General features: G+C 48.1%; 1 long non-coding RNA gene across 1 annotated transcript in view; it reads left to right on the top strand.

The window, feature by feature from the left end:
• Positions 1–18,354, top strand: part of LOC144770756 (uncharacterized) — a 79,895-nt gene that overhangs the window by 22,553 nt on the left and 38,988 nt on the right. The window contains exon 2 of the long non-coding RNA XR_013599006.1: positions 841–984. This is a non-coding gene — a long non-coding RNA (uncharacterized LOC144770756). The remainder of the gene's footprint in view (positions 1–840; positions 985–18,354) is intronic.

The raw sequence follows: 18,354 nt of genomic DNA, 5'->3' as shown, positions 1-18,354 counted from the left end.
ATGAAAAATAAGGGTCCCACAATGATGGATTAAAAAGTGACACATCCCACTGGAGGGATTGAAATGGAAAAGATATAACAAGTAGAAAATTAATTGAACTGTTACCCCATTATGAAATGTAATAAGGGGCACTGGGACTTTCTTGTAAAAATGAATGGTGTAACTCCACTAGAGACTCTTTTTAACATAAAAACTACAAATACCACAATGCTCAGATGTTAAAAACAGGATATGACGTAACATCTAATATCATTGGTTGCTTTAAATATCATGAAAAAACTTGAGGAAAGTGATCGTGAGCAAGGTGCTAGGAGCACTGAAACGCGTAGATCGTTTGTTTGTTTTCATGCTGAAACAGATTTAAATAAATGTAATTGTGGAAAATCAGAGCGAGTGCGCCCATTACTTTCGTGGTTACGGAGGAGTGAGAAATATATATATATATATATATATGAACCCAATCCTGTGTTCACAATCCTTTCGAAAAACAGGCACCGACTCCGTGGGATTCAAATCAAGGGTCTTTATTTGCAAGAATAAACGATCAGACGCGTTTCGGTGGACAGGTCCACCTTGCTCACTACATCTGAGTTCACCAAGTGCATGTTCAACATTTATAGTGACTACTGATAACCCATTGGTTCTTTCTGGTACGACAAAACTGACTGGTGACACAGTAATAGACATGGAAGATAACTACGTTTTTTGCAGAGTCATGTTTTAACAAATTAAAGCAAAAAGTCTATAATGCAATTGTTTTCATTTTTAAACATTTACGGTTCTAAGGATGCAATATTGAAATAAATTAAAACAGTTTGTGCATGTTTTCACTTTGAACAGAGAACAGACAAAGTGAAGAGTCACTGGGCTATGTGGCAGTGGACATGAAAGATAGGTTGCGCTCTCTATATAGGCTGCCAGCGCATGACCACTCTGTAATTTTCCACCCGCATTGATGGTTGTGCCTCGAGTTTCGACAGGAAGGTAAGAGAGTCTGGGTATCAGTTTGACAAATGCGAGGATTTGGCTGAAAGCATGTCCTTTTTTTTATAAACAAACAATATCACAAAAGATCTTTTGGTCGAAAATAAAATAAATGCACTGAGTTTGTGTATACATTTATCAGTTTTTTACTTTCCACGGGGGAGACGGAGAGGCGGGAAGATTGGGGCTGGTTGTTTAAACCGGGTTGTTACAAACGTGAACCGAGGTGAAAAGGGTTCAGGATTTATGGGTTTAGCTCAAGGGTTTACATTAGTGCTAGATAAAATTTAGCCAAGTGAGCACAGCTCCGTGTTACTGTTATGCTAAATGCGAGTGTTTGATATATATACATTTTTTAAGTTAATTAAAACATTTGTTCCTTTAAATTGCATTATTTATATTATTTTTAGGTCTCGCCTGTCGATGCGCATGCGCATCGAGCTTGCGAGCCTATTGCGGCTTAAACAACCTTTAACTAAGAAGCAAGGAATCGTGGCGATTCCTTGCAGTGCCCGTGACTTTTAAGCTCAATGCGCATGTGCATTGAGCTTAAAAGCGCGTGCACATCAGTTCCCTCAGCCGCAATCGCCGTCTGTTCCCTCAGCCGCATTCCTCCCGACACCTTTTGAAGTGAAGCTTAGCTTCACTTCAAAGGCCCCGGCTTCTTCACACCCACATGCCGCTCTCCCCGCTCCGCCCCCTCCCCTGCCCGCCGTGTGCATTTCTCCTCCACCCCCTCCCCACAGCAATGCCCTCCGTCTTGTTTGTTAATTTCCTCCAACTGCCCATCTCCTTTCAATACGTTTCCATTTAATCGCCTACTTCTCGATGTCCCTCATCCTCATCTCAACTCATCTATCACTCCAGCTATCTCCTCTTACACGTTATACGAATATCTCTCTCTTCACCTCCGTCCCACGATCTCTCATCTCTCTTCCTTTCCCCCTCTAATCACGATCGTCTATTCTGTTGCTCTCCCCTCGCTAGCCCTCTCCCCCACCTATTAATCTTTTCTGTTTTCTACACATTTTCACCCTCTTACGTCTTCCTTTTCTCCCTCGTGCTTCCTTCATCTTTCCTTCTCTAACCATTTTCCTCGTCCGCCTCCCGCCATCTCTATACACCTCTCCCCTTCTGTGACCGTCACTCTCCTTCCCTGCATCTCCGTCGCTCTAAGCACCCCTATATCTCAGCCCTCTTACCCCCGTCGCACCTATTTAATCTCTAACTTCTGTCATGTCTCCCCAGTACCCATCTACTCCTGTTGGGTCACCTCGTGCTCTTCTCCTCTGTCCCACATGTCCTTTCATTTTCCCTCTCGCAATCCCATTTTACAGCTGCTCTTCTGATGTGTTCTCTCCATTGCTGCATGTTTCCTCTTTCTACTTTTTCCTATTGTCTGTTTCCCTACCCTCGCTCTCCCCAGCCCCCGCCTCCATTTGTCTCCGCTCACTCTCTATCCATTTCTCTGCACGTTTCCATCTCCCGGTTAAATAATATTTTATTGGCAAGACAAATCAGCTAGACATTCACGGAAGAGAACAGGACGAGCTGCCAGCCCTTCAGCCCTCGACCCTGTTCAATATGCCCTGTTCAGTGACGAGGGAAGGCACATGCTGAGGTGCCATTTCTGACAGGGTGGAAATAAGCCGTTCTGCAGGCCTGTGCGCGTTTCCCTCAGGGGAAAGAGTCCGAGTTTTTGTGCCGCGCTATGTTGCCGTTTGTGGGAGACGTTCGCTTGCTGTGGAGCACGATGCCATGGTGTAAATCTACATGATGTCACCCCGTCCTTCCGAATCCCCCCCCTCACCAGTTTCTCACAACTCAGGGATAGTCGTAGAAATTGAGTTCAAGGGGTACCCCAGCCTGTCCCAGCCTCCCCCTGCAGGAGCCTGCGCTACGCCCCAGGCTCCATACGATTTTTTTGCTACTCGCAATCACTCACCCTCACCCTCACTCACCCTCACTCACCCTCACCCACACTCACCCTCACCCTCACCGCCTCACCCTCACTCACTCTCAACCCCTCACCCTCACTCACCCTCAACCCCTCACCCTCACTCACCCTCAACACCTCACCCTCACTCACCCTCAACCGTTCACCCTCAACCCCTCACTCACCCTCACTCTCACTCACCCTCACTTACCCTCAACCCCTCTGCCTCACCCTCACTCACCCTCACTTACCCTCAACCCCTCAGCCTCACCCTCACTCACCCTCACCCTCACTCACCCTCAACCCCTCACCCTCACTCACCCTCACCCTCACTCACCCTCAACCCCTCACACTCACTCACCCTCACCCTCACTCACCCTCAACACCTCACCCTCACTCACCCTCACCCTCACTCACCCTCACTCACACTCACTCACCCTCACTCACCCCCACCCTCACTCACACTCACTCACCCTCACTCACCCTCACTCACCCTCACTCACCCTCACCCTCACTCACCCTCACCCACCCTCAACACCTCACCCTCACTCACCCTCAACCCCTCACCCTCACCCTCAATCAGCCTCAACCCCTTACCCTCAATCACCCTCACCCTCACTCAGCCTCAACCCCTCACCCTCACTCACCCTCAACCCCTCACCCTCACTCACCCTCAACCCCTCATCCTCACTCACCCTCAACCCCTCACCCTCACTCACCCTCAACCCCTCACCCTCACTCACCCTCACTCAGCCTCACCCTCACTCACCCTCACTCACCCTCACTCACCCTCACCCACACTCACCCTCACCCTCACTCACCCTCAATGCCTCACCCTCACTCACTCTCAACCCCTCAACCTCACTCACCCTCAACACCTCACCCTCACCCTCACTCACCCTCAACCGTTCACCCTCAACCCCTCACTCACCCTCACTCTCACTCACCCTCACTTACCCTCAACCCCTCAGCCTCACCCTCACTCACCCTCACCCTCACTCACCCTCAACCCCTCACCCTCACTCATCCTCACCCTCACTCACCCACAACCCCTCACACTCACTCACCCTCACTTACCCTCAACTCCTCACCCTCACTCACCTTCAACACCTCAGCCTCACCCTCACTCACCCTCAACGCCTCACCCTCAACACCTCACCCTCACTCACCCTCACCCTCACTCACCCTCAACCCCTCACCCTCAACACCTCACCCTCATCCCCTCACCCTCACTCACCCTCACAACACATATTGTGTTACAATAGGTGTCACATTTGCGGAAGATAAAACTATCTAGAGATGTAGCATAACGACCAGAGCTGCCATATAAGTCACGTAAATACTAAACATGTTGCATTCCAAATGCTATAGGTGTCACATTTGCAAAAGTTATAACTATTGGCATTGTAAATGACAAAGCCATCAATATAGCAATTTTAACATCGCAAAAAAAAAAAAATTATGTCATTTACAAGACCAATAACTACAACTTTTCTAATGCGATACTTATTGCATTCCAACACCACTCATCCACGCAACGCCACTCACACACGCAATGCCACTCAGACACGCAACGCCACTCACACACGCAACGCCACTCACACACGCAACGACACTCACACACGCTACGCCACTCACATACACAACGCCACTCACACACGCAACGCCACTCACACACGCAACGCCACTCACACACGCCACTCATCCACGCAACGCCACTCATCCACGCAACGCTACTCATCCACGCAACGCCACTCTTCCATTTGCAAAAAGAAAAATGTCTAACTATTCTATTGCGAGACCTATTGCATTTCCAATGCTTGTTATTTATTATTTTATTTTATTACCCTTTACACCCTAAAAACGAATCCCACCCTGCTCCCTTTAAATACCCCTGCACCCCATAATCATAACCCACCCTTACTCCTTAAAATACCCCAACACCCTTAAACACTAACCATCTTAACCCGGACCCATCGTTTTTGCTGTTTCACATTTCCTGGCAGCCATGTGGCGTATCCGCATAGTTTTAACTACCCATGGTTAAGTCAAGTGATTAATCCTCCTGTGCCTACTGTTTTTATTAGAAACTTATTTGCTTTAGTTTTTTTTGTGATCTGTAAAGTTTTTTTATGTCTAACTTTGAATGTCACTTATTGCTCTACGTTTTTATCTGTGCTTTTATGGTATCTTACCGAAATAAAGATTTTATGATTATGATGGTATGCACAGGGAGTTTAAGTGATTTGCCCAGAATCACAGGATGTTGACCCAACGGCGAGACTTAAACCTGGTTCCCCAGTATTAAAGTCGGCAGCTCTGGCCATTATGCCACCCCCTCATCCCCCCGTGGTCACAGCAAAACAAAAGGTCCTAGGTAGGATCATTGAAGGTCTCATTGTTGACACTCTGGAGAAGATGGTCAGTCTCCAGGCTGTCACTGCTTGCCCTGGTTCACCGTGCACTAAGCTCTAAATCCACCCCCTCGCACACATATACCTGCACACTGCTGCTCTACATTATTGCTCCTTTTCCCTCTCTACTTGTTAGTGGTTAGAGGCCTAAGGTAGCGTATCTATTCAGTGGCAGCTGGCATGTAAGGAGGGTGGTGAGGCCAGGAGGAGGGCAAAAGTAAAAGTTGAAAAAATAATTGCACTTACCTTCCTGGCACGACGTCCTCCTCGCTTGGGCCTTCTCCAGGCAGGCTCCAACGCGGGACCCAGGAAACTGTAGTAACCAATCCTGGTACTGCTCTCATGCAGCATGAAAGGAGCGCCAGGATTGGACGGAGCGGCCTCCATCGGCGCTCCCGGGGACACTGGAGCCCTATGTTGTCTCTAACTCAGCTGTCTAAGACAGCTGGGCTAGATAGATTTAAAATGCGCATGGGTTGCAGAGTAGCGTGCTACTCGCCAAAAAACCCACTTCAGAGGTAGCAAGCGTTATATAAATGCAAACTTTTTTCTCTTCTCGATCCCTCCACTATCCTTCTCAATCCAAATAATCTTACTAACATATCCAGCACTCAAATTACTTTCATATTTTCACTATACTAATTCACCACTAATCCTTTATGGGTTCCAGAGTAGCGTGCTACTCGCCGAAAAAGCGCTTCAACTCAACTCTTGATCTTCCCTCATCCATGTCTCCTCAGCCTGTCCCCTCCCCATCCTTCTCCCTTTCACACTTGTCCCATCCTCCACTCCAGTCCATCCTCCATCTTCTTCCCTAATTAACCCTTCTCCTGTCAGCTCTTCTCTTATCTTACCTCATTCTGTACTCTGCCACCGGGTCTTCTAAAAGTACAGCCCTGCCACCTTACATGCCTTCTCCAAAAGGTGCCAGGATACAAGAATCCTGCAATGATCTATCATCTCCAATGTTGCCTTCAGAGGTTTCTGGGAGAGGGGATCTTTTAAGTGGATGCCATTCGTTTTTATAGCTGACACACTCCACAGTGTCAGAAATTAGGCCATATTAAATGCAGGGGTGCAGGTTGTCAGCTGGTCGCCATGCCTGCTTCCAGCAGGCAGGTCATAGCTGCTGAGTCCGCCAGTGGTGCCAGTCAGCAGTTATTATAGACTGCATGGCCATACGATGGGGGTTTCAGGCCAATGGTGTCTCCAAGTGGATTGGATATTTGTATAGCCATGCTGTCCCTGTGGTCCTGCCTTTTGTTGTGTTCTGCCTGTTTAGCGGCAAAAAACAGAAGAGGGACCCTGAGAACCTAAAATTGATCAAGGCACGGGGAACAACCCACCAGGGAGAATTGAATATTTAAAAACATTGAAAGGGGCATTCGCAATATATAACAAGCATATACAATGCAACAGGTCTCGCATTTACGCGAGTTTGAGCTATTGGCATTGTAAATGACAATGCCTTTTATTTATGCTTTGGAAAATAAAAAGCATTGTCATTTACAATGCCAATACCTTAAACTCGCAGTAAATGCAAGACCGATTGCATTGCAAATGCTTGTGAACAGCAATGGATAGCCAGAGCGAGGAGTGGCACGCAAAAGAAACCCTAAACATGCCGCCTAGAAAAGCAAGAGCGAGGCCTGACACGCAAATCGGATTTCTGGGCGGGAGAAAGGAGGCGTGAAGGGGCGGAAAAACAACGGAGAGGGCTGCGGATTCTGGACACAGGGAGGAACAGGACGAGAGGAGTATAACAGACCCGGTGAGGGGGGGCGTCGGGGCACATTGACGGTGCCCTCCCCCAGTGATGGAAGCCCTGCGTGTGCCCGGTGAGTGGGGTTGGGAGGGTGTGTGTGTGCGCGTTTGTGTGTGTATGTAAGCCCTGCGTGTTCGGGGGGTGCGGGGGGGGGAAAGGGGGGTGAGTGTGTGCGCGTGGCAATGTGTGTGCGCATGCGTGAGTGTGGCTGCGTGTGTATATGTGGGTCTGTGTGCCTGCGTGGGTGTATGTGTGTGCGCATGCGTGAGTGTGGCTGTGTGTGCGTGCGGGCGAGAGCCTGTCTTGCTGTGAATTTGAGGCAGGGGCTGGGCGTGCGCGCCCACGAGGTTAAGTCAACGCTCATGCCCGGCCCCTGTCTCAGATTCCCAGGAGACGGACGGCTATAGTTGTCGAGCTGGACTCCAGCATGCTTCGTATGCTTTCGAGCTCGACCTAAAAAGATCAGTATGAGATCATGACATACTTATGGATTCCTGTAAGGGAGCAAAGGTAGTAATTTCAACGTATGTGTTATTGCATTATCACACCCTCCGGTACCAAGGCTAAGGTCTATGCTACACCAGTTAAACTAACGTACCCTCTGGGGGAGAAATCTCATTTATTGTCTCAATATTGGATGCGGTTTCATACAACCCAAAATGCTTATTTTCATAAGAAAACACACAAACCTGTTTCATAGATGTGTCTAATATATAGATTAAGGGGCATGCCACTGCCACATGGCAGACCCCTGCATAAAGGCGGGACCTGAACTGGGCGCCAGGGACCAACGACAACTGCTGTGGCAATTATTACATTTCAGTGCAAGCAATGTCAAATCTAGGCTGCCCTCCTGATTGGAGGGCGAGGCTGCAGGGTCGACAGGACAGCGTTGCAGAGGTGCCAGGTAACGCATGTTACACCAGACAAACATAACATTCACACACAACATACACCATATATGCACACAACATAGATACCCAACACACATACCACGTGTGCACATGCACCAGATGCACAAACTCTGCAAAGCCTGTAAGAAACCCAAAATAAGCCGTACATACGCCAGTATGCTGTTGACACACACAAACCAAAAGCACATGCCTCCCAAACACCACCAGACATGCAACCATACCTATTCATACATCACATATCCAGAACCTATGTTGACACCCTTCTACTCAACTCCCCTACACTCACTGTAGATGCACAGCACAAGCCTACTTCCATGCCACGTAGATGAGGGACTCTCCAAGTCAGGTGTGGGGAAGACTAAGGACAAAGAAACCCAACCATATCCTCACATTTGCCCATCAGACTCATTTCCCTTTCACAATAACTCATCCACGACTCTCTGCATTGGATTTTGAGAAACATAGTTTCAGGCTATATTTATTTGCAAAACACTTTATAAATCACCAATCATTTTTGCAGCCATTACACAGCATATGAATGCATACATGACTTATTTTACAGATACTAGATATCGATCCACTTCACTGAAATTGGTCAGTCAAGGTGGCCCTTCAGAATCAATAAAGTGGTTGGGGGCCCATGCTGCAATCCGTAGGCCTCTTTCATCTTTTCAAAGTAAAAACTCACCAACTCCCCAGTCCAAGGGGAGCTTGGCCAACTTGTAAACTCAGCCACTAGTTATAAAAACCATGCGAGAGAAACCCCTAAATATGACCCCCTTCCCCAAGGCATCTTTTTAGGGTTTGGGCCTGGGCAACCACACAATCACTTGGTCCCCTGGCAGGCCCGATCTCCCCAACATTCCCAAGGCACTGTGATGAAGTACCTGGAAAACGCCTAGGAAAAGTCACTTTAGCACTCCCCCTCAAAACCTCCCTGACTGCCACTGTACCACTGACCCTGCTTGGGGTAGAACTGACTCCAGAGTTTGTCTGACTTTGACTGTCTGATGCCAATGCGTCTACTTGCTTTTTCGCCAACCACGAGTCTACCCCATAAAATACGACAATATACATAAAGGATACAGAGAACTTTGTACAAAATATAACAGCACAATTTTCGCCAAAAGATTCACCCCTGCCAATCATAGCTACAGGTGAAGGGGGTGAGGACAGCATCAAAATAAAGTAATCGCAGAAGGGGAGGTGACGCGTATCTGGAGCCAGTTGCAGGGGGTAGCAAGCAGGAGGGAAAGAGAAGCCAACGCCCTCGAACGTCCAGCTGAAATTCTCGTTATACCTGATGTGCAGAGTCTCCATGAATGACGTGTGGCTCCTGTGTATGTGGATGCATCTGTATATCACGCGTGCTTTTCTCTGTGCAAATATGGTTTATGTGGGGTTTTCTGTGGTGTATTGCCTATGAATAGTGTTTATGTGTGGGGGGATTCTTAGGTGTGTGTTTAGTGTGCCTATTTATGTGGTGCATCTTGGTTGTATACACGTCTGGGAGTAGACGTGTGGAATTCGTGTCAATATGTGTGGCAGTGTTTTGTGTGAGTAGCTGCGGTGTGGGGATGTGTGCCTGTGCATTTATAGTTTTGCTAGTGTATGTGCAGTGTGTGTATGGTTTGGGAGGTTGACAGAGTGTGTGTTGTACTTATGTAGCGAGGTATGTGTAGTTGTGCAGTGTGTCTATTTGAGCCATGGCATATTCTTTATGTAGTTGGTGCATGTTCAATGTGTGCGCTTAGTGAGTGCCAAGAGTGTGTTTTTGTGCGTTCAGATACGGTGTAGCTGCGTATGTGGTAGAGCTCAGACGGGATTGGTTATAAAAAAAATAACGAGACCAACAAAATGAGATGAAGAGAAGGGATTGGGGTGCGGCCTGTAAGCGATGGGCAGGTAATGTGTCTTGTCAGAGATCTACACATGGGGACTGAAGAAACAGTGTGACGGGACATAGGCAGGCGCAGGGGTGATGGACCGACAGTAGACCAGGCAGGAAGCGATGGACAGATCTCGTGTCGTGGTATTAGAACAGGAAGAGCGAGACGGTGTATCAGGGACGCAGGCTGTGGGTTGTATCAGGGACGCAGGCTGTGGGTTTTAGATAGAGGGACTGTCCGAACAGGCATGGGGTGAGTGATGGGCAGAACGCGTCAGGATAGGCAGACAGATGGTTTACACAGGGGATGTTGGTGACGGGCAGAGGTGTCAGGACAAACAGGATGCTGATGACAAGCAAGCACTATGACTCGGTTGACAGATAGATGAGTAATGAACAGACTGAGTGGAGGGACAGATAGTGTGTGAGGAAAGAGGGGTGCGTGATGGGTAGACAGTCATCGGGGCACACACACGGAAGGACGGAGATGACCAATCTAATGACTTTTGGACAGACCGTGTCAGGGCAGAAGGCGCTCTGAACAGGCAGAGAGTCACCCCGGGCTCACGGAGTCCGCATTAACCCCTGTTCCCCCCTCTGCAGCCGCAGCTGTTGACTCTTTCTCTCGAGTGAGTTTCCTTTAGTTTTTGACACCCTGTTCCCTGTTGCCGGGATCCCAGGTGTGCTGTCTCTATCATCAGCGCTGCTCTTTACAGAACGCGGATAGAAAGTTAAATATCAACTGCTTAAAAACCTTCTTCGGTGACAGCCGGGACATTACTCAGGATGACAGCTTCACAGAAGGCCAGCGCAAAGAGACAGAGAAAAGGGACAAGACAGTGAGGCACTTATGTCTGACATTTAGCCTTCACTCGCAAACTGTGATATCAGCAATGCCAGTGATGACTCTCGAATATTACCAACGCGTGACTGAGAGCAGTGTCAGAAGATTAGAAGTTTGTTCATTAACAATGGTGATTGGCCCATGCTGTCGTTTTTGCTGGGGTGCACGACGCACCGTGCAGTTAAAATGATAGCGGACCAGAGAGGGAGCATTTCTTAAAGGAGTTCTGCCTCCTGATTGGCTGTTGAAATAAACCCGGAATAGAAGAGGAGCCGACGAGGGAATCGAAACCAGTGGTGCGCGCGCCCCAGAGGAGCAGGGGCAAGGGAGCGCGAAGACGCCGATATGAGGTAGGGGTTGTGTGTGTAAGGGGGGGCGTGGGTGTATGCTCAGCAGGGGTGTACGCTCGGCGGGGGGGGGGGGGGGGGGGACACTATGTGTGTTGTGAAGAGCCTGCCGGAATCGGAGAGCGTGGTGCTGCGCGCCACCTGATCCGATTCCGACAGGCTGCTGCATGCGCGTGCCAGTCTCTTGTCCTCTCCTATTTAGTCCTTGAAAGCCGGATTGATTACAATAGTCTCGCTTTGCGACAGCAGGCCTTTGGCCTGCAATCGCAGAGCGAGCCCTAAAAAGGACACAAAGGTTCCAAATATAAAGCCAACCTGCCTGTTTAGCGGAACACAGCACCACTGTTTGTAGATGGAGTTTTCATTTTTATTACCTACAACCATAGCACCAATATTAGTAGAGTGCAAGTACAATCCCCAGAATTGGTTTGTGCTATTGAATGGTCAAAGTTCCTCAGATAAATGGTACTCATTTTAGTGACCTCAGAAGATGTGGAATCGAGCAAGTGAACATGTGAGTATGGGGGCGCAAACACAGATCCTTGGAGTAGGCACAATAGCTCCTTGAGCCACCAGTTTAACACATAACTGTTACCATACCACATGTTCCAGTAAGATATCGGGGTTCGGACAGTGTAGTGACACACAAACAGTAGAGTGTTTTGCTGCTACTGCCATTCATCTCTGCAAAACTGCTGATTAAACAACAGCAGGGGAAGGGCCTGCTGGGGACAAAGATGGCAGATTCTGTTGCTGCTGAGGGCGGGCTCCCTGTTTTCTAGGCGTGCCTGTGTTCAGAGCAGCCTGTGACCGAAGAGGGGGCTCTCTGTAAACTCACTGACTCCTAGCAGTCACTGCAAACCATGCTGGCCTGATTAGCATGTAACCTTGCTGACTTTTGACTCTCTCCAAATCCACTGACCACAGTCCCCTCTGCGGTGACACCGGACACGCACTGCAGCCCTAACCTACTCAGTACACCACATACATTCGACACACACTGCAGCCCTAACCTACTCAGTAAACCACATACATTCGACACACACTGCAGCCCTAACTTACTGAGTAAACCACATACATTCAACACACACTGCAGCCCTACCTTACTCAGTAAACCACACACATTCGACACACACTGCAGCCCTAACCTACTCAGTAAACTACACACATTCGACACACACTGCAGCCCTAAATCACTCAGTAAACCACACACATTCGACACACACTGCAGCCCTAACCTACTCAGTAAACTACACACATTCGACACACACTGCAGCCCTAACCTACTCAGTAAACTACACACATTCGACACACACTGCAGCCCTAAATCACTCAGTAAACCACACACATTCGACACACACTGCAGCCCTAACCTACTCAGTAAACTACACACATTCGACACACACTGCAGCCCTAAATCACTCAGTAAACCACACACATTCGACACACACTGCAGCCCTAACCTACTCAGTAAACTACACACATTCGACACACACTGCAGCCCTAAATCACTCAGTAAACCACACACATTCGACACACACTGCAGCCCTAACCTACTCAGTAAACTACACACATTCGACACACACTGCAGCCCTAAATCACTCAGTAAACCACACACATTCGACACACACTGCAGCCCTAATTTACTCAGTAAACCACACACATTCGACACACATTGCAGCCCTAACCTACTAAGTAAGCCACACACATTCGACACACACTGCAGCCCTAAATCACTCAGTAAACCACACACATTCGACACACACTGCAGCCCTAACTTACTCAGTAAACCACACACATTCGACACACACTGCAGCCCTAACTTACTCAGTAAACCACACACATTCGACACACATTGCAGCCCTAACCTACTAAGTAAGCCACACACATTCGACACACACTGCAGCCCTAACCTACTCAGTAAACTACACACATTCGACACACACTGCAGCCCTAAATCACTCAGTAAACCACACACATTCGACACACACTGCAGCCCTAACCTACTCAGTAAACTACACACATTCGACACACACTGCAGCCCTAAATCACTCAGTAAACCACACACATTCGACACACACTGCAGCCCTAACCTACTCAGTAAACTACACACATTCGACACACACTGCAGCCCTAAATCACTCAGTAAACCACACATATTTGACACACACTGCAGCCCTAAATCACTCAGTAAACCACACACATTCGACACACACTGCAGCCCTAACTTACTCAGTAAACCACACACATTCGACACACACTGCAGCCCTAACCTACTCAGTAAGATTTTTGCTTCATGAATCTGGCTGATGGTCTTTTATGGATTTTACCTATTGCTCTGCATTGGTCTTTTAAAGAGAGCCTTGTTTGCAATGACTTTATGCATTTAAATGAGATCAGTTGTATTTGCAGTTCGCTATTTCTGTATTGTACATTTTGCATTTTTGTAATAAATCTTCATAAAACTTCTAATTCTGCCCTTTATCCCACTCATTGAGTCAACCTTTTCTTATTTGACTGTATTTTGATATGTTGATTTGTACATTATATTGGGACACATTGCCTCATGAAATTGAGGTTAACACTATTCTCGATCCACCCAACAGGGGGGATTTTTTTTGTAGTGCAAGGTTTTAGGAATACAGCACACTCACAAAACTCAGGTCCTTAGACTAGAGGAATGTAGAATACAAAGTTGAATGCTATGCAGTACACTTAGAAATATTGCATATATTCTCGCCACTGTGAGTTCAGTCTAGAGGCACTACTACAGCGCAGCAGATTTGCAAACTATCTTAATGATATCACACCTGCATGATTGGAAAGGTTCACACCTGTCTACCTTGAGGATTTACTAGAGTGGTGAGGCACCTGGGCCTGATGGGATTACAATTCCATTTATGAATGCTATGCTAATTTGATAAGCCCCCAACTGTGTAAGGAGTATGAAGGAGCTATTCTGGAAGGGGAACTTCCCACAATGACATGAAAGGACATGTAGTTAGTACTTCTCAAACCAGACAGATCAGAAGGCAACTGTGCATCATATAGTAATTGCTTTTCATTAACAATATGATGTTTGCAAACATCCTAGCTAGTAGACTAAAACCACTTATGTCAGGTCTGGTACTTCCAGACCAGACTGATTTTATACCCAGCCGCCCAACGTTGTTAAATTTAAGTACTCTCCCAACAGTAATACACCATTTAGATCCTCAATTACCAGCAGTGTCTCTTTTTCTTGACGCTAATAAAGTATCTGACTCTCTGATATAGCCATATGTTTCAGGTATTAACTGGAACGGGTCTGGTTTGGCATTTTATTAAAATGATCTTGTTCCGTAGGAGCCCCTTGGACAAAAGAGTTTATCAATGGGCAGTGGCACCAGACAGAGATGCCACTGGTCACCACTCCTATTTGTCATTGCTGTATTAACCTTGGCCTTTGTGTACAGGCAGCTACATGCACATAGAGGAATTTACATAGCTGGCAGGCCATTGGTTGTATACCTGTACATGGGCAATGTCCTTTCGTATATACAGAACACAACCAGAAACATAAATCCAGTTATTCAGGAAATCATCTCATTCAGTATTATCCCAGGACTAAAAAGCAATTGGGCAAATCGAAGTAGCCGGAGGGGCAAGTTTTATTCATTTGGCATGGGCTTGTCCATACATTTTTAGGAGGAGTGATGACTGCACTATACAACATGAGTTAAATCTTTGCACCATTAAGGGGGCTAGGGAGCCCACGATAAGATGGTCGCATATTAGTGCAGCTCTGCCAGCCGGACAGCTAAGTCCAGCAGTATCCGCCGCATGGGCAGACTCCAGAGGCCATAAAATGCCTTATTGACTGCAGTGGTAGGCGGGAGACACCGATCAAGGTGAAAAAGCTGCGAAGAGGTAGGCAAAAGCAAGAAGTAATTGCTGATCGGCCAGCGACATCCGAGAGCAACAGCTCAGAGCGCTCTCAACTAAGCAAGGAGGGTTGCTACTGGCCTACAGGAAATTCGTTCTGGGCGCTTGAGGCAGGAAAGCATCAGAGGGACTCTGCAGTGCCTGTGTGCAGTTTGCTAACTGCCATGTTGACCTAGTCAGTGCACCCACTTGCCAGGCCTTACCCTTCCCTTTTTTTACACATTAGACACACCTATGGTAGGCCTAAGGTACGCCCCCCTGGGCAGGGTGCAGTGTATGTGAAGGTAGGACATGTACTAGTGTGGGTAACATGTCCTGATTGTGAAATACTGCCAATTTTGTTTTTCACTATTGAAAGGCTATCTTTCCCATAGGACAGAATGAGGAATGCTGTGTAACATATTTACCTACATATCTTCCCATAGAAGCAAGATAGAAAATTGGAATCTGGTATCCCTGAACTCAGAATTTAATAACACATCTTTTAGGAAGGCTGGTTTTTAAATTCAGTATTTGAAAATAGCACTTTTAGAAAGTGGCTATTTTCTTGTTCAACCTTTCTGTGTGCCTCTGCCTGTTTGTGGATTGACTGTCTGGTTTGAGAGTGACAGGGGCTGGGGTGGCTCCAGGAGTCTGGGTGAGTCAGCACTAGGCTGAATAGACCTATCTGCATTTGAAGTTGTGGGAGAAGTAGCACCTGGGCCTGAATAGGGCTGTACCTGCCTTCCACAATGCTGGCTCCACCTTCGGTGGTGTGTCTGATGACCCTGGACCCCACTAACAAAGGAAGAAGTTGTGCACTGGCAGAGTGCACCCAGAACTGCTTTGGACTGGGTCCAGGACCCCTCACAAATAGAGAATAAAGACGCTTGGGGTTTAAGTATGAGAGCTGAAACCCCTGAACTTTAGACTACTTTGGAATCAGGGAGGAGCCTCTGCTGAGGAGAAAAGCTGAAGAGCTGAAGGAGAAGAACTGCCCTTGCTGTGTGTCTGGGGTTGGCCTGCAGTTGCTATTTCTGCCAAAGGAAGGAGAAGGACTTTGCTGTGTGCTGTGTCCCCTGTATGAAGAAAGGACTTTGCTGTGTGCTGTGTCCTGAAAAGAAAGTCTCCAAGGGCATGAGAAGAGCTGGCCTCCTTTTCTGGAAACACAGGGATATACAAGTTTCCAAGACTACTTCATGATCAAAAGGAATCCCTGCCATAGAAAATCAGCTGAAGAGACTGAGGAGAAGTACTGCTCTTGCTGTGTGTCTGGGGTTGGCCTGCAGTTTGCTGATTCTACTGAGGAAAAAACTAAAGGACTTTGCTGTGTGCTGTGTCCCCTGCTTAAAGAAGGCCTTTGCTGTGTGCAGTGTCCCTCTGAAGGAAAGTCTCCAAGGGCCTGAAAAGAGCTGGCCTCCTGTTTCTGAAGTCCCAGGCACAAAAGGACTTCACCCCCAGCTTCCCTGAAGTTCCTTGCTGGGAGTTCCAGGCTGCCAGGAGGGCCTGTAACTGCATGTGAGGCCTTTTTACTGAAGGAAGCTGGAAGCACGACGTAAAGCGTGTTGCCGCTGCCGTTGTTCGCCGACACATCCCCGGAGAAACATGCCACCGCACAGACGGATGCGATCGCATCACCGGAGAAGCATGTCACAGGGCAGTCACACTGCTGAGGAGGCGCGCTGCTTCTTATCACCGCAGCAACACCGGAAAAGCGTGTCGCAGTCACCAAGGATTTCATTGCATCACCGGAGAAGCGTGTCGCAGAGCCTGTCGCGGCTCAGAAAACCACAGATTTCGCCGCACATCCGTCGGGCATGCACGCATCGCCTCTATGTTGTCGCATTGCAGTCAAGACGCCATTTTCTCGCATCGCACCGGATCGTCACAATGCATCGAGGCGCCATCTTGCCGCATCGGAACCGGAGTGCAGGAAGAGTCAATGCATCGCCGTCTCTGCGACCCTTTTGTCTGTTTTGGGTCACGTATCCCAGGTACTTTATGAGTCACATTTCATCATCTACGAGTATATTTTTGTAGCAACCTTTCTAAAGATATTCTACTGAGTTTTGTATGTTGGTTTTTTGTGGTTTTGGTCTTGTGTAGTTTAGATAAAGATATTACATTTTTCTAAACTGGTGTGGTGTCAATTTGTGGTGTTTTCACAGTTTTTACTGTGAGTGTTGGTACAAATACTTTACACATTGCCTTTAGGATAAACCTGTCTGCTCATGGCAAGCTACCATGGGGGTGAGCAGGGGTTATTTAAAGTGTGTATCTCCCTTACCCTGACTAGAAGCAAGGGTCCCTATATGGTCAAAGGCACCTACCTCTGCCAACTAGAGACTCCCATTTCTAACTGTTTGTCTCCTGCCTGCTGCACATTGGTAGTCAATCCTAATGGAGATTAAACTGCAATAGCGATGACGTGTAAACAGCCACTAGATAGCCCTTGAAGTCTGTGTATATTTGTGTTGCCATGAAACCTTAGCTTTCCTGAGACATTGTAAAGTACATGGAATGCTGATAGATATTGTCACCAGATGTCCCGGTTTTCCCCAGACTGTCCCAGTTTTCGGAGCAGTGTCCCGGTTTCCCAACACTTTGCTATAAATTACAGAAATGTCACGTTTTTTGTGCAGTTCCCGGGTTAAACAGAGAAATGTACTAGTTTTTAGGTTTCGTAACCTGGCGAGGGGCGAAGCCACTCCCAGATCGAAATCTGTTGTTTCTAATAGTGAGGTTAGGACAGCCTCTGTTTCCAATTGGCTAGCTCCATAAATGGAGGCTAGCCATTGGGAGGCAGAGGCTGTCAATCGCGTTTTCTCTCGAAAACGCGATTCGGGGGCGTTTCTGGTGCTTTTTTTAAGCCCCGCCCCTTTGTCCCGGGCCGCGCTGCGATTGGCTGCCGGCCCGGGACACCCCCGTGACGTCATTCCCGGGCCGCGCTGTGATTGGCTGCCGGCCGGGAAACCCCCGTGACGTCAGCCAATCACAGCGCGGCCCGGGACCTGACTTGTTCTCATTTGGAATTGGCTTTTGCAGGAGTCGGCTGGAGCGCCGGAGGAAGTCCAGGTGAGTGCTTGCTGTTTAGTGTTTTTTACTTTCACGGGGAGGTATCCCAGTTTATTTTCCTGCACTGGCCTACACACGTGTGCCCGTTCCTGCCCACCGTTCGTGTTCCCGCCCCCCTCCCGCTGTCCTTTACCCGCCCGCAGCTCTCCTCTGTCACGGAGTTAGAGGGGGCTTGGTGACTTTCGGCAGACTCTTCCCAGGCCCCGCTGCAGTGACTCACAGGCAGGAAAGAGCCCGCAGCCACGGTTTTAAGTGCAGTCTGGAGCAGGGGCCGTAGAGACAGG

The sequence above is a fragment of the Lissotriton helveticus genome, chromosome 7 (genome assembly GCF_964261635.1).
Source record: "Lissotriton helveticus chromosome 7, aLisHel1.1, whole genome shotgun sequence".
Taxonomy (NCBI): Eukaryota; Metazoa; Chordata; class Amphibia; order Caudata; family Salamandridae; genus Lissotriton; species Lissotriton helveticus.
Note: the sequence above shows the minus strand (reverse complement) of the source record. Positions and strands in the feature narration are given on the sequence as shown.